The sequence below is a fragment of the Eublepharis macularius genome, chromosome 13, assembly GCF_028583425.1.
Source record: "Eublepharis macularius isolate TG4126 chromosome 13, MPM_Emac_v1.0, whole genome shotgun sequence".
In the NCBI taxonomy this organism is placed as follows: domain Eukaryota; kingdom Metazoa; phylum Chordata; class Lepidosauria; order Squamata; family Eublepharidae; genus Eublepharis; species Eublepharis macularius.
In genome coordinates, this window is record NC_072802.1 from 71178948 (window position 1) to 71192978 (window position 14031).

Sequence of the window (14031 nt, forward strand, 5' to 3'; positions counted from 1 at the left end):
GATGCATCCACACCATGAAAAACCTTTTTGCCTTTAACATGTCAGAAGACTTCACTCTAGTTTTTGCTGCAATAGCTGGCATAGCAACCTCCACTGCGATTTATTCCCCCGGGATGTAGGCAGAAGGAATTACATACATTCCTCTCTACCATCTGGTACCATGCAGCGCAGCAGCAAGCAGCGAGAGGCGGGCAGCCATGCAAATTAAGATACACCCAGAGCATTCTGGGAGCAAAAAGGAGGTGCAGATTGGGTCTCACTTTGCCCCCCAGGACATACCATCCAGTTATGAAGCATGGCACCGTAACTGATATGGTGTGCTGAGACCCCTGAAAGAAGTGTCGCTGTGGCCCCTGTGATCTGAGTGGCAGGTCACGGGAGAGGCCAGGAGGTGCCTGTGCTGTCTCAACTCATACTTACCTGGCAGGGGAGACACCATGATCACGAAGGTGGTTTTCCCAGGGTGAGGCTCATCCATTGCACTCTGGGTGTGCTGACCCCTGCGATTTCCCCAAATGCGGGAAACTCGACTGCATAATTTGTGGTAGTGGGGGACTGCGTTCGCGCTTTCCCCTGAGCATCCTGGTTCAATGATAGAATTTTCCTCTCTCTTCTTTCTCAAAGAAAGAGGATCTTTGTCTAACAGCTTCTCTTCTTTCACTTATTGGCAAGGCGATGCTTTTTAAAACTTTAGTTCCTTTTCTGACAACTTGGTTCTGATTCACGCAGCACTGTATCTCTGCCACTGGCGTGGAAAATCCGCACAAGCCCAGAGCACATGCAGAAATACATTGTGTTATTCTACTAACACTGGTGCCTCCCCTTAGGGCAAGAGCGTGAAAAATCTCCCTACTGCTGGGGGGAAACCTCATCCTTATGATCAAACCCTTCACATTTGCACTCAGCAGCCTTTGAAAAAGAAATTAAGTCTCACATTCAAAAATGTAATCCAGAGAGGTTCATGCATCCCTGTCAAAGAGAGCTCTTTGACTCTTGAAAGTTCAGACCCTGGGTATCTAGTTAGTCCTTAAAGTGCTACTGGACCTGAATCTTACCATTCTAATCCAATTTGGGGATGACCTGATCCAGTCCAAGTATCCTTGGAACTAAATTTGTTTGAAATCCAGTGTAACTTCCTTCCAACTGTACATCTGGTGAGCTGTACTCCACGAAAGACATCTTTGCTTTCAACATGCCAAAAGACTCTCAGGCCAGTTTTTGCTGCACTAGACTAACACAGCAACCCCCTCTGCGATTTATTCTCCCAGAATGTGGACAGAAGGAAGTGCTTAAACTCCTCCCTGCTGTCTTGTAGCTCCAATGGAAAGGCTATTTAAGCAGACGCAGCATAGAAGGAAGCTGTGAGAGGCGGGCAAGCATGCAAATGAACGTACACGCAGAGCATTGTGGGAGCAAAAACGAGGTACAGATTGGGTCTTGCTCTGCCTCCCAGGACAGATCATCCAGTTTGGAGCACGGCAGTATAGCTGCTTTACTGGGCTGTGAGCCCTGCACAGAATTTCTCTGTGGCCCCTGTGAGCTGAGTGGCAGGTCACGGGAGAGGCCAGGAGGTGCCTGTGCTGTCTCAACTCATACTTACCTGGCAGGGGAGACACCATGATCACGAAGGTGGTTTTCCCAGGGTGAGGCTCATCCATTGCACTCCGGGTGTGCTGACCCCTGCGATTTCCCCAAATGCGGGAAACTCGACTGCATAATTTGTGGTAGTGGGGGACTGCGTTCGCGCTTTCCCCTGATCATCCTGGTTCAAAAATAGTCTTTGTCTTATTTAAAAAAGGGAGTTTTTACTCTCAAATCTAAATCTTGCTCTTCTCCTACAGACTAAAACTTTCTTTTTTTCTACACTGCATTCACCTTTTCCCCTAACCATCTTCCTTTTTTTTTCTAATTTATTCCTACCTTTTTTCCCCTTTATTTTTTGTTACTGTCACCTTCCAATAGGATAGATCAAGATAGATAGTCGTGTTTGTCTGTAGCAGTAGAAAAGAGCAATAATCCAGTAGCACCTATAAGACTGTAGCACCTATAAGACTAACAAAATTTGTGGAACGGTATGAGCTTTCATGAGTCACAGCTCACTTCTTTAGATACAGCTAAAACGTGAGTCCATTTGTCCTTTTATCTTGGAGACTGGAGTGATTTCTGAAGCCAAATGATAATAGCTGGTGAATGTCAATAGCAGCCATGATTGAGTAGGGTGGGGTATGCAGAGGCGTAGTGGGTGTGGAGAAATCAGCACTGGTAATGAGACAGAAAGTCTATGTCTCTATTCAGTCCGGGTGGATGCATTGTCTTGAGCTTCGTTATCAGTTGCAATTCAGCAGTCTCTCTTTCTAATCTCCCTTTGAAATTCCTCTGCAGGGCCGTTTCCAGACGGCCCCCCGCCTCGCGAAACGTCGCGCGTCGTCGCGCGTCGTCGCGCAGAAAACGCGAAATATCGCGTTTTCTCGCGCGAGTTTTGCGCAACGTCGCGCAAAACTCGCGCGAGAAAACGCGATATTTTGCGTTTTCTGCGCAACGACGCGCGACGTTTCGCGAGGCGGGGGGCCGTCTGGAAACGGCCCAGGATAACTGCTACTTTTAGGTCAGCAACTGAATGCCCTGGAAAGTTAAAATGTTCTGCCACCAGTTTTTGAATGTTTTAGTTTCTGATGTCATTCTTTTATTTAATTGATTATTGTGATGGTATGTATTTGGTCTGGAAGTAGCCTAACAACCACAAACAATTGTTTGACCCTCACAAGTATGCAGTCAGAGGCTGCAGTTCCATAGCTAAACAAGTAAAAATGAAGATGGACAGGAATGGAGAAAACTGACAGCCTTCCCTTCCTGAACACAATGCTTGATCCATGGCAAGGGGAGCAAATGACATCACACCGTTGGAACTGAGATGTGGTGTCACAATATCTCAGGAAATTCTAGAAGGCCTGCACAGATGTAGCAGTTGGAGGCCAGGACCTCTGAGGACAGCGGCTCAGACAGAGCTCTCCTGTGGATTCAGACATGGCGTACCCTGACCGAGGGTTGCCCAAAGCCGCCATGGGACACTACCTGACTGAAAGTGCTCGGACAGCACTAGAAGCTATGGAACCGGAGGAGGATGTGGTGGAAGTGAGTACTGGAAGATGAAGGAAGGAGAAACCGTGGTGGTGGTGGAAAGAAACTGAAATGGGGAACACCTCCCAAATCCTATCCTCAGGGCAACTAGCAATGCAAGCAAGAGCAAAGCATGCCTTCATGGCGGGTGGGTGGAGGTGAATAGTGGGCAGGGGAAAAAAAGCTCAGCTCCCCTCTCTCCCAAGCTGCAGAAATAGTAAGTGCAACTATCTGGAGTTACACCTAAATCCTCTGGAGTTACACCTAAATCCTCTTCAGACATTCTTTGTGAGCAGAATGAAGACCTACATGCATGAAGGATCATTTCCTGACATGCGTGCATTCATTGTAATGTCTGTATTGAGCTTATTCATAAAAAGGAAATATTTATTCACTGTAAAATAACTGAAGGGCCCCTTGCTACTACATCATATCTCCAATGGCCTCATATTATCACCTACCTGAAGACCTTGGGATGAGGTGGGCTATAAGCCCAGTTAGATATACGCACAAGCATTTGAAACTCCTAATATTTATGATGGCACAACTCTTCCTGGAAACGCTGCCACTCAAGGGGACAATGAGCACGTCAGGTTCTGGTCATGCTGGTGGGAACAGCTCTCTGGGGTCTCTGGCTCAGAAGGGCCTTTGCCTGCTGCCTGAGATCCTTTGATGGGAAATGCCAGGAACTGAACCGAGAACCTTCAGCAAGCCGAGCAGGTGCTGTGTCAGTGGGCCTTCCCAGGGCCAGGCATCTGTTCACAGCAGGGGATCCAAAGCCTGCCAGAAGCTGTGATGTGCGTGCTTTTGTTCCTAGCTGGGCCCCGGGAAGAAGATGCCCGTGGTGGGTCCTAACCAGCTTCTGGATATGCCTCTATACGCCAAGACCCCTTTCTTGCCAGGCTCGGGCACCTTGTTCTACACGACGAAACTGGGAGAAAAGGTAAACTATGACCATTAACCCACACCACCCCTTGACCTCCTTGTACCATATTTCTATCCTGCTGTTCGACAGACTTCTCAGGATATTGAAGGACTGGAAGAAAGAATTCTGTGGGGTTAACTGTATGGTAGACCCACTAATGCACCTGGGAGAACCCTGATATATTTTTTAAAATGTTTTAAAGTATTGGCAACCTGCCATTCCTTTTAATGGGAGTTTACAAATCCAAGTTTAAAAGGAAGCAACAACAAGAGAACCAAAATCCGAACAGCAGAAAGACTGCTGCCGTCAAGAGGAGAAAACGTCGAGAAGCACAAAAGGACAGGCTCTGGCAGATGTTGTGTGGCATGACTGTGCCATCCTTAACAAGAAGCCAAGAAGCGGAGAGGCAGGAGAGTCTGGACAGGACGGTGTGGGTTGAGGGTAGAAGCCAATGCACGGCCCCTCCCTCCTCTGGTGCTTCTCGGTCCTCAATTCCCGCCTCGGAGCTTGTTGCCAGCTCTTGGTGGGTAACGTGCAGTTAGCTGCCAGGCGCACTAAAGGATGATTGTGTCATTCCCAGGCAATGACATGTCCAAACTGTTGCCTGGAGTTAGTGCTCTGAGAACCAGCCACGGGTTCTCCACCTGCCTCCGAGGGGCAGTAACCCTCCATGGTCCTTTCAATGCTTCTCTGCCTTCCAGCTTTATCAGCCATCTCCCACTTTCGACCTGAGCGATCCCTATTGTCAGCGCTTGGCCCCGAGATACAGCAGCCTCCACGACCCACACTTGCGTGCCTTCTACATGAAGAAGCACAACCTGCAGAGGCTGAAGAAGGCTGGCTTCATCACTGACAAGCGCAGGGTAGGTGGAGCTCAGAGCGGTTGGTGAAAGGGAGCTCGGGGCATGGCAGCACAAGGTGGGGGCTTTGTGACCCTTAGAGGGGCCCGCGGGAGGCAGGGGCATTCCTCTCTCTTCCCCCTAGGCTTGAAAGAATTTGGGCCAGAGCCTTGGACTCTTTTCCTTTTGCCTCTTAATAGCACTGCTTTGCAAGCCAATCCAGGGAATACAAATGCAGAGAAATGCCCCCCCCCCCCCACACACACAACTGTGCTTGTCATTCCTGGTCTAAGAGTGGGGGGGTGGGGGGAGCAGGCTTGGGTGAAGCTGCCCTGCCTGGAGCCCAAGAGGGAAGCAGCAGCTGACCAAGGCAGGGACTAGTTACTTACATGGTGGGGGGGTCTTCTCTGCCCCTAGGTTGTGTGCTCCCTGAAGGAGTTCAATGAATACCGACAGTACCTGACGTCCCTCCGGCTGGCGTTTGAAAAGCATTATATACAAGAACAAGTAAGACCTGCAAGAAGAAAGATGGGGGGGGTGGGGAGTTGGGAGTACTTTGGCCCCCTATTAATCTCTTGGAGGTCAGCAGAGCTTCTCCAAACCGACCCCTGCACCCCACCCCCCACCCCCCGCTCTGCACACTATGTATAGTCTTTGTGAGAGTTGGACCATTGCTGCTTTCTGCACAGAATGATGGGAAGTGTCTTTTGTTGAGGTTTCTGGGATGTCAAAAATCCCCGTTCCCCCTTCGCAGTCCTTCTCAGCCGAGGCCAGCATGCTGTAGTAGTTGATAATACACCCACAACTTGACCAGCTGCTCATGCTCTGTGACTTCCTGCTCCCTGGGTGCAGACTGGCTGGAACGATCTCCCTGAATTCCCTCTGCAGGACTGGGAACCCTAGTTACAATGCTGCGCTATGCCAGCTTCCAGCGAAAAGAACCCTGAACCTCCCTCCGTGGTGTGTGTGGAAGTGTCTGCCGTGGGGCACCACGGAGGGAAAATATGGGGAAGCCTGCCATGTGGATGCTCCGTTGTTGTTGGGATTTATCTGTGGAACCACACAAGACTGTCCCTGTATGGAAAAACCCCTTGTTACTTATTTATTGTGATTTTAACTGACTGTTTTATACCATGTAAGCTGCCTTGGAAGCCACTGGTTGAGAGTTGTTATGTCCCGTGGACATTTTAAAACCTGCAAACAAGAAAACCCAGGGAGGCATCTGCCTAACCAAGATCTCTTTATTTGGTTGGCATTTGGCAGCTCTTCTGGAAATATTAGTAAAGTTGAATTCTATATTTTCATTATCAAAAGAAGTCCAGTAGCACCTTTAAGACTAACCAATTTTATTATTATTTAACCAGTTTCTTCTTGCCCTCCATGCATCTGACGAAGAGAACTGTGATTCTTGAAAGCTTATGCTACAATAAAATTGGTTAGTCTTAAAGGTGCTACTGGACTTTTTTTGTTTTTGCTACTACAGACTAACATGGCTAACTCCTCTGGATATATTTTCATTAAAATGCATAGTATATTGTATAACTAAGTATATTAAAGAACTGTTATTTATGTTGTTTTCTGTTTTGCACTGATATATGAGGCACTCCACTGTGTATTCTTTGCACCCTTCTTCCCATTTTTTATGTGGGCATGTGGTGGCAAGTGGGGCCCAATCCCTGCCTTATGGTTTTGTCCCTCATGATAATTTAGGCTTACCAGGTTACTTGCCATGGCAGTGTCCTGTCCCCGAGCTCTTCTCTCCTTGTGCCCAATATCACAGAGGGAGAAAATGGTGGGGAGGGGGAACGATGTTGCAGACAGAGTGACATTGCTTCCAGTCACTGTGCCCACAATGCTCTAGGAATTTTGGCAATCTCTATCATCTTTGCTATAGAGACTGGGGAAATTCCTAGAGTGTGATGCAGTGCTTCGCCTTCTCATGCCCCACCCCTCAAAGCTTTGGGGACTCTGTGACAACTTCTCAAGTCAACCATTGAAATCTCCATTTTTCTTCCCCTTTCAGAAAACAATTGAAAAACAAATCACAAAGCTCCAAGAGGATCAGCTTCTTCCTGAAGCTGCCGACACCTCAAAATACCGCAGTTGGATGCTGAGGGAAGAAAGACCAACTGTAGAGGAACAAGAGAAAGTGATGAGGAACCGGTATGGATTTCTCATGGCCTCTTAGTCTTTCTCTCCCTTTTTTTCCTAGAATTCAAAGCAGATCTTGAATGGCCATTAGGTTTTGTAGCTAAAAGGAAACTCCAGGCCATTTGAATGCCACTGCGGGCAGTCAAGAACTCAGGGAGGCACTGGCTTCTGTGCCCCTGAGGGTGGGCCTTCCGGGAATATTTGGTTAGCTGTTGTCGGAAGAAAGATACTTTGACTAGATGGACTTTCGGCCCCATCCAGCAAGGCTCTATCGATCTTGTTCTGGAAGCAGGAGGTGAAACTTTTAGCCAGTTTGGTGTAGTGGTTAAGAGCAGCGGGACTCTAATCTGGAGAACCAGGTTTGATTCTCCACTCCTTGGCTTGAAGCCAGCTAGGTGACCTTGGGTCAGTCACAGCTCTCTCAGAGCTCTCTCAGCCCCATCCACCTCACAGGGTGATTGTTGTGAGAATAATAATAACATACTTTGTAAACCCCTCTGAGTGGGTGTTAATTTGTCTGGAAGGGTGGTATATAAATTGAATGTTATTATTTGATAATGTCTGCAAATTTGGCTGTTTGTTAAAATTGCAAAAGGTGGAGGAATTCGTTAAAACTCTCAGCCTCTAGAACTGTCAGGTTCCTCCTCGTCATTTTTGTCATCATCATAGCATTTGCACAGGACTTTAAGAATTAAAAACATCTCAGATCTAGTGTCACTGTAATTCTTACAATAGCCTTGTAAGGTGGGCCAGGATTAGGAATTCCCTCCTGCAAATGGTGGGTCAGGGTAAGAAAGAGAGAGAATGACTAGAAAGAGAACTCACCTAGTGAGTTTCGGGCTGAAAGGAGATTTTGTATTATCTGATTGTTGCTTTTATGATGAACTGTTGTTTTATGAATTGTTTTAATATTTGTATTACATTTTTATAACAGCTGTACCTCTCCCTGAGCCCGCTTGCGGGAAGGGCGGGTTAGAAATGTAAATCATCATCATCATCATCATCATCATCATTATTATTATTATTTGAACTGGTGACCTTCTCATCACAGTTTGATTGTTTGGCTATTTCATCTTCCCGTCTGGCAAAAACTGTGTGACGGGCCTTGGGGAACCTACTTGGGTAGATTGCCTCGTCGTCTTTCATCCTGGCATAAGCTCACCAAGGTTCCTGGCTTTCTTGGTAGTGTGAATCAGAAAGGTCCTTGAGTTTGCAAGTCCAGGAGAAAGGCTTAGAAAGTTTCCTTTTTAAGAATATCTGGCTTTATCAAGCTAAGAACACACAGAGTTGTCACTTAAAGCATCTGAGGCCATAGAGCTAAAACCACAGAAGTCTCTACTTATTTCCAATGCGCTAATATCAAACTCTGCTACCTTACTTATCTCCTTTTAAATCTCACCTGCGAACACTACTTCAAATTTTGTAGGGACTGCTAGTGACACAACTATTTTCAGTAGAGCCACATACACAGTGCGTTTTTGCTCATTTATGCACTAAGGCCAGGGCTGGGTTTTAGGGCTTGGGAAGGGTTAATTCCTGTGCTCCCTTGAGTATTTCAAAATTCACTGGTATTTGAGTCTGCATAAGCTAGGGATCTACAAAGTATTTAAAAATGTTTATTTTTACTTCAGAAGTATTTTATTATATTCATTACTGTTCTCATTTGTATTAATACATTCAGTTCTATTTTCTGTGCTTTTCTTCAAAAATGCATGTTTCATTTTGTATCCTATGACTCTCGCCCTTCCTCTGACCCCTCTTGAACTTCTTTTGTTGCAAGACCTGGTTGACTTTGCTGACTGCTTGTTCAGGCTTAGATGTCTGTTTCATGTCTCCTGTTCCCTCCTGATCCCTCCAACCTACTTGCAGTCATAAAAGACCGGCAGGGATCAGAAACAGACTTGGGGTAAGAGGGGACGGCTCTTGGTTTCAAGCCTGTTTCATGAACTTCCCAGGACATCTAGCTGGCTGCTGCTCTCACAGGATCCATCCATCCATCCATTCATATTACAGTTTTTACAATGATGCTAACGAGTGGCCCTGTACTTTGCTTTCACCATTCATTTGGAAACGAATACATATCGCAAACACTGAACAGGGAAAGTTTGCAGGCAAGGGCCTGAGTTGGCCAAACTGACCCCAGAGATGTCTGGTGGAAAAGTGGTCTGCCTTTTTCTGGGGTGCTTCTTGCGCTCCCAGCTTTATGCCAACTTCGGAAACGCAGAAGACAAAATTACCTGGGACACAGCTGAGAAATCCTAACCTTTGCTTGTTGTTTTGAAAACAGATATTTAGAGATGATTAATGAGGAACTGGAAAAATTTGAACAGCTTGTTGAAGAGAACCGGCGCCTTGAATCAGCTCAGGCTTTAAAAAAGCAGCAAGGGTTAGAGAAAAGGAAGAAGCTCCTTCTTCGTAAGAAAATGGAAGAGGTGAGGCTGTGAAGGATAGCAGCCAGTCCAGGTAGGGCACAGTGGGGGAGCTTCCAGGTACGGGGCACAGAAATGCCCCCAGCCATACAGGAGCCGATCAGAACCATGCTTGGAACCAGCCAGCAGGAACTGTGTACTGGAGAACAGCTGAGATCTGATGTGGGAGGTGAATTCAGTCAGGAATTAGTTTTTGAGAAGATTAGGATGGTTGACGGGAGTGTGAGTGGAGGAGAAACGAGACCTTTGGTTAAGTTCCTCTGTCTGGGTAAACTGAGGCATTGCAGTAGGCCAGCAGGGTTTGGTGGTCAGAAAGAAACTGGTAACCAAAGAAGGTGCTATAGATTTGGAGAAGGAGGTTTCTAGTAGCCAACCCTGCTGGCAACCTGCACTCTGGGCCAGTTGAACAGTTTTTGAAGTTATCTGGAACTACCATAACACCGAGAGGATGAATTGTAATGTGGGAAGTTCACAGTCCACTTGGTGGCCTTAGGGAAGCTGCTCTCTTTCAGCCCCGCATCATAACTTAGGGGTGCTGATGCTGCTGGTCTTCCACACAATGGGATAATTATGGGAAGCACTTTGAATGCTATACAAAACACTGAGTCTTAGAGGAAGTCCCACGCAGAGTACCTGACAGGAGTCTAATCTGGACATCATAGAGGCATGGTTGCCTTGCACCCCCATCAACGCTAATCTTGATTGATTTGCTTCCCTATCTAAATCAGGTCTCTTGTGAAGAGTTATGCTCAAAAATGAATCGTCTTTTTCTGAACCCAAGCTCCACTCTCAAAGGAAATGGCCTGCAGAGGGTTTAAGGCAGATAAAACCTCTGTAGCTTCCTCTAATGTTTTAAAGTTGCTTGAAAACACAGGGCTGGGATGAAAACAGGTGACAGGTACTTGGCCAACCTTTCCTCTGTAGGAATGGAGGAAAAAGGAGATGATGCTCCTGTTGAAAATTGGCAATGACGTGAAACGAGAGGCGAGGATCGAAGAGCAACGGCAGAAAAGAAGGGAAGAGAAGCTGAAAAGGGTGAGCAAAATAGCAGCTGGATACCTGGAATAGGGATGGCCTGGCCGTCTCGGCATAAGAGAGTGACTTCATGGTTGCCTTGTGTTTCTTCAGATGCTTGTGGAACTCTCTGCCACAAGGTGCCATGATGGCTGCCAGCTTAGGCCCAAACTAGACAGGAGGTTGGCCCATGATGTGTCCCAGTTCTCCTCATCCGACTTCATTGAGAGGGCTGCTATGGGGGGACTTACTTTCCCAAGAACCATAGGTCCAGATTTGGACTGGGATTTTTCACAGGAGAGAAGGTTGCAGGGCACATGCCGCCTCACAAGAATACCCCCAGGGGCAATTTCAGGTTGGGTAAAGGTTGCAAAGGGATGCTGAAGGGACACATTAGGCTACCGATCCGTATCGGGCCTTGCCCTTCCTGGGGGAATAAGTTCTCCACCGCTGCCCTCTGGCTGCTGGGGAGGCAAGCCAAGTTGGGAGACCCCCGACCCAACTTGTGGCTCACGGCCCGGTCTAGTTCAGGCCTCCGATGGCTTTCACAGGGGATTAGACAGATCCCTGGAGGAGGAGAACGCATCCCTGGCATTAGCTGGCTCTGAAGCAGACCCCAAACTGGTTCTGGGATTGAGGAGGGGGCTTGGGAAGCATCCTTAGACTGGGAAAAGTCTGGCTGCCTCTCGCTCTTCTGGTGCTCCCAGCCGAAGGGAAGGGGAGGTGCCATTGGGGCGCCACTTCCCATCATCAGGGCCTTGGTAAGGGTGAGGATTCCGTGCCCTTTGGAGCCGGCCAGCCAGCCAGCCCTGACTGCGTCCAGTTCTGCAGCAGGGCTGAGTGCTGTGCCCTGCAGTTTGGAAATGGTGCCGAGGCTTTGCTCTGCAATCTTGCAGAAACACGGCATGCTGGAGAAGAAGATGGCACACCACCTGCAGATGCTGCGGGAGAGGTTCCTGAAGGAAGGCTTCCTGCCTCCCGATGAGCTCTTCTCCACCCAGGCGGCTTCTCAGCAGGCACAGGACAGTCGCAGATCAGGTACGCGGATCGGAATAGCTTTGAGAGTTGCCTCCCGCCCCTCCGCCAGCCCCAGGAGGACACTTCTGAGGGACCGTCCTCACCAGAGAGAGCTGTTATCCGCCCCCTCCAGTGCTCCAACCACCTACTCTTCTTCCCCATGGACAGAGAGTTGAGCAAGTCAGGAAGGCAGAAGGCTACTCAGTGGGGCCCACTCCCAGGAAAGCGTTCGTAGGATTGAAGTGTCAGTGAACAGGGCGACAGCCAGCTCAGCACGTTGGTCTCAGTCGGTGTCGTTCACCTCTGAGCATCAACCGAGTGGAATTTAAACATCTTCCATGCTGAGTTATGTGCAGGTCTCTCGCCGGGCTCTAGATCCCAGGTGTCTGTCTCGTATCTCTACTGATGGCTTTTCTGCTTGAACCCAGACTTGCAAGACGTCCCCTGCTCTGGCCCAGGGCAATGCAGAAACCGAGTGTGCTTGTATCCTTACAGCTTCCTCGCCCCGGAGGCATTGGGAGGGCGCCAAGTCCCTGGGTCTTGAACAGGCACAAAGTGAAATTGCGAGCAAAGGTTTAGAGCTTCCAAAAGGTAAGTTTAGTTTTGAGGTCTAGGAAAAGAAGCCTAGAAGCTACGCTAAGAAGGTGAAGGCATGAAGGATTGATTGGTACTTGTTTATTGAGAGACCTCAGTGCTTTCCCTACCTTGTGGGGTGATGGAAGAAAAGTGTAAAATCTTAACACAGAAATGGAAATTACGACAAAATTCATCAGTGCACTGAAGCCAGTAAAAGCACAGCTCAGACTTCGGAACTGGCTGCTCAAGGGCAGAAAAACCCGGACTCTATCAAATGCTTAGTTAAAGCGAAGATGTTTTGCCCCACAGTGTGAAACCAGGAAGATCAGGCGTCCGGTGGGGAGAGGATTCTGGAAGGGAGGAGCCATGACAGAAAAGGCCCTGGCTAGTGACATGACAGGATTGTAACTGACCTGTATGGCTTCTGATCTGAGCTCACGATTACCACTCTCTGTTTCTTGTTTATTTTATGTGGTGGGTTTTTCTGTTGACAAGCTAATGCTTTAAAAAACAAAAACTAGGAAACACTGCCTTAAATATTTCTGGAGTGAGAACCAAATATAGCAGGCGGAGGCCACCCCACCATTCCTCCCATGAACTAGGGCTCTCCTGTCTTCTTTTTAGCCTCACACCAACCTTGTGAGGTAGGCTCGACTGAGAGGAGGAGAATGCTGAAGGTCACCCAGCATTGCTTCATGGCTGATTCGGGGTTTGAGCCCAGCCACAATCCACCCCTGTAGCCACTCCACTGGCTTTCTGGGCTCTGGAGGGTTCTTGTCTCTGGTGACAGCATCGCTTCCAACTGGGTGCACAGGGTGGGAATTGGCCCTTGCCTTCCCTCAAGCCCCGTGGCTTCTGATCCGAGTGATTTCTCAGCCCTGCCTCTTCCTCCCCACTCCCAACAGGCAGGTCACTCCAGTTATCCAGCCGGGCGGTGCTAGCAAAAGGCCAGAGCAGAACAAAACCATCAGTTGCATCCCTGGCAGGCCAGCCCAGTAACATGACCAACCTGGCCCAGTCCAACGAGTCGGTGGAGGTAAGACGTTGCTGACAACACGGAGCTGCAGAGCGGGTTGGCTGGGCAGCCCAGCTGGGGAGGAGGCAGAGCAGCGATGGCCATCGTGTGTTAGCAGGTGGGCTGTTCCGAGACACTGAAAGGAAGCTCCCCTGCCCTTTGCCACTGCCTGGCTAGTTCGAGATTTCCATCCCCTCTCTGGTCCTGTGCCGATAAAACACATCCAGCTGCCTTCTGCTATTGGTTCATCAGTCAGGTCTTTGGCAGAAACTCCCTGGCTCCACCAGCACTTGGTGCCCTGGAATCGGCTGCTGCCTGGGCCTGAGATCCCCGGCGTGTAAAGCGGAGGCGCTCCCATCGAGCGATGGCTCTGCCTTAATGCTAGAACAAGTCAAGCCATCGGTCCATCGAGCCTAATTCTGTCCACTCCTGCTGTTTCTCTGGCCGAGCAAACCGGCAGAGGCCAGGCGGGGAAGAGGCGCTGGGGTTGCAGGCGGCAGGAAATGCTGACTCAGTGTGTGGCAGCACCGAAAAATAAAAAAGGCCAGCGGCATGCTTGGAGATTATTGGGGAAGGAACTGAAAATAAAAGGGCCACTGTTGTCGTGCCTCCTCTGTATCGATCTGTGAAGAGGCCTCCGTTGGCACTCTGTGTGCAGTTCTGGTCACTGTATCTCGAACAGGATATTGCAGGGCTGGGAAAAGCACAGAAGAGGCAGCCAAGATGATGAAGGGGCTGGGACTCCTTTGCTGTGAGGGAATGCTACGGGGGGGGATCTTTTAGTTCAGAAAAGGTGGCTTTAGTATTAAAGGCCGTTTGAAACAGACCTGAGGAGGTCAGGAGAGCCCCCACGCTCCTGGCTTTCTGCAAATAATGCAAAACTGAATTATTCAAAAAGGACTTTTTCTCAGCTAAGAGGGTGGTACTGTAGGAAAGGGGTCCCAGAGG

At 48.7% G+C, this 14031-nt stretch overlaps 2 non-coding genes across 2 annotated transcripts; both read left to right on the forward strand.

Annotated features, from left to right (window-relative positions):
- Window positions 1-412: 412 nt before the first annotated feature.
- Window positions 413-576, forward strand: LOC129341775 (U1 spliceosomal RNA). The gene has a single exon (XR_008598154.1). It is a non-coding gene; the product is annotated as a U1 spliceosomal RNA (small nuclear RNA).
- Window positions 577-1592: 1016 nt separating this feature from the next.
- On the forward strand, window positions 1593-1756 carry LOC129341773 (U1 spliceosomal RNA). Its single transcript, XR_008598152.1, has one exon. It is a non-coding gene; the product is annotated as a U1 spliceosomal RNA (small nuclear RNA).
- The last annotated feature ends 12275 nt before the right edge of the window (window positions 1757-14031 follow it).